General features: G+C 38.3%; 1 long non-coding RNA gene across 1 annotated transcript; it reads right to left on the bottom strand.

The window, feature by feature from the left end:
• LOC139434119 (uncharacterized) lies at positions 1–1,568 on the bottom strand. The gene is made up of 3 exons (XR_011643548.1): positions 1,341–1,568; positions 1,029–1,072; positions 1–233 (listed from the first exon to the last, which is right to left on the bottom strand). It is a non-coding gene; the product is annotated as an uncharacterized lncRNA (long non-coding RNA).
• Positions 1,569–2,908: the final 1,340 nt, after the last annotated feature.

The raw sequence follows: 2,908 nt of genomic DNA, 5'->3' as shown, positions 1-2,908 counted from the left end.
TACAAACATTATCACATTTATTAATTATTACATGCATGTAATCCATTTATACTCAATTTGTTTCTGTGCTTTTTTGGCATTATGCTCTGATGTTTGCATAATAGGCACAGAGAAAATCTAAACTCCATTCACCGAACTTGAAACCATTGAAGTATCCTATGACGAAGGCCGACACCAGTGCAACCAAAGCTCCTGCCACCACTGCTACTTCAGAGCTGCTGTTACACCTTTTTCTGTGGACCATGTGAATGGAACAGAGGGAGAGGCAGAGTCAGGGAAAACAGCATTTAGTCATCTGTTTACTGATAACATATTATGACCTGGTTTCATCACATTGTCAGATTTAGAATTTAAATATTTACACAAAGGCTATTGGAGCTATTCATTGTTGTGTATTATATAATAGTTAAAGGGACACTATTATGCACATTTTCAGGATCATATTTGTATTAAGTGCCTCTACTGTGACATCTACTGTGCTTTAATGTTCAAAAAGGTCTTTATTTTTCTCATGCTGCCTGTGCTGCAGCACCTCTCTTCACCCTCTGTCTGAAACCAGAGCCCAATCTGCTCTGATTGGTTAGATGGCTGGCTGGGGGGGGGGGGACACACAGGGATTTTACCCTTTACCATAAGCCTAAAGGAAACCTCCCAAAAGCATAAAAGTGGCCATTTAAACTTTTTTTTCAATGCAGTTTTCTATGGACTTGTTTCGGCATCATTATTTAGTGTGTTCATTTGTGAAAATTAGAGTAGTATTTATATACATGGTAACACACAGGGTCAGCAAAGAGGTAAAAGCCAAAAAACACTGAGAAATGTTTGTTTGATTTGTTTGTTTTTGGCATAGCCACTATTATCTAAACCAGGGGTGGGAATCTTTTTCCTCTCAAGGGCCATTTCAATTTTTACAATATCCTCAGAGGGCCGTACAAGTTATTGACCTCTGCTTAAAAAAAACTAAAATCACAGCCCATTCATTTCATTCTGTGCAAAGAAAAAGCAACCTCTTAATCCAGATATCTCACCGTGACTCGCGTATGCATGCACGTGCAGGGTGTGGCGTGCTCCCCTGGGAAGATTTTTTTTAAATGTTGAAGTTAAAAGCATCAATCTGGTGCACTTTGAGAGCAACATTAGGAGATCTATGGACACATCTCTCAACACCCAAACACAACTGTAAGCAGATTTTCTTTTAATTTATGGATATTTGACAAATCACTCCCCTTTCAAACTGTATTCTTCTTTATTAATAACTGTCATATAGTATTTTATACCTGTTTACTTTATTCTCTTATTTTTTTTATAACTATAATGATCATATAAAGATGTGTCTTTACCTCACTGGTTGTAGAAAAATCTTCTTATATTCGTTAGCATAGCTAGCTAACCAGATGCTAATGATAACAACACAGTTATTGACTGTCTGATCAGTATGACAGATGAGCAGATCGCCACTGGGCTTTCAGCTAAAGACACAGACACGCAGAAACTGCGGCATGTGTATGGACTTATCGGTACTGCAATTTCTGAAGTGCTGGAGTGGCGTTCTGGTGCTCTCCGTCAGAACTGCACCCCTGTCAGTCGAGACATATCCCACGTGATGACACGTTAGGCTCGTGTTGTGTTCAAGGACCCTGACCTTGGCCAGGAAAAACAGGCACTCGCTTGTTTAATTTGTTTGCGGTCTAGATTTCTTTCATTTTTTTTATTTTTTGCGTGTGTTTATAAATGACATCGAGGGCCGTACCAAATTGTCTCGCGGGCCGTATACGGCCCGGAGGCCGGAGGTTCCCCACCCCTGATCTAAACAATGTAACTGGTGTCAGAGGCTAATGTTATAATTTATGACATTTTGTGAATTCAATCACATCAAACTTATACATCAGATTTAATTTATGTCCCAGGATATGGTTTTATCTCGTCAGCATCTTCCAACAGAAAATTCTTAGCAATATGCCAACTTTGTCTTTGTGTGTTTTGGTCTCACCTCTGCACAGTAGACTGTGATGCCGCTACACTCATGTTGTCCTTGTCCCAGCTTCCCACACTGTAATTGTTGGAGTCCACGTTTGAGGTGTTTTCCTGAGTGATGCCAGGGGTTACTGATCACGATATACTGCATCTCTTGATTTGCTTGCAGTACACGGCTCAGCCTGGACACATAAGCTGTTTTTCAAGCATACTATTTGTTTTTCCATGATACAAAATATGACATTAGCACAATGAACAAATGCAATTTGGTTATTGGTTGGTTTACTTTGGCAGTTATGATAGTCAGTGTTCAGCATGTATTTCTTGTCAGTTGCTGTTAAGGGCATGAGGTGGGAGAAGTACTCAGATAAAGTATCAAAGTGTAGGAATACTCTGTTACAAGTGAAAGTCCTACTATCAAAATGTCAAAATTACAAAAGTATTGGCATTAAATATACGTAAAGTATCAAAAGTACTCATTATGCAAATTGGCTCAAAATTGTACTTAAGTACAGTACTTGAGTAAATGTACTTAGTTACCACTGATTAAGTGTCACAACAGAAGCCATTGACTCCATAATGTGCTGATGTGATACAAAATACATAATGCTGCCATTTGCGAAATTCAGAAAGGAGAACAATTCTGGGTTTTGAGAAAGCAATGTTTTTGTATTACTTCAAAATGTTTTAATTAGTAAAAAGGCAAGGGTTACAATCTTTCCTTGAACAATTTGAGTCTTCAAAGGACCTTTGGAGGCCTTCTCTGTGCCTTTGATCTTACACAGTCTATGAGACTGACGTTGAAATACATAATGTAAAAGTAACTTTTCCTTACAAGCACCGAGAAGCTTGATGCTGTATTTTTCTTGTATGGTTTTATTATATAATATTATCATGTTGTATTATATCAGAGGGAAGTCATTGTTTCACATCG

The sequence above is a fragment of the Pseudochaenichthys georgianus genome, chromosome 7 (genome assembly GCF_902827115.2).
Source record: "Pseudochaenichthys georgianus chromosome 7, fPseGeo1.2, whole genome shotgun sequence".
Classification (NCBI taxonomy): domain Eukaryota; kingdom Metazoa; phylum Chordata; class Actinopteri; order Perciformes; family Channichthyidae; genus Pseudochaenichthys; species Pseudochaenichthys georgianus.
The sequence above is the reverse complement of the archived record's forward strand: the minus strand, read 5'-3'. Positions and strand labels throughout refer to the sequence as shown.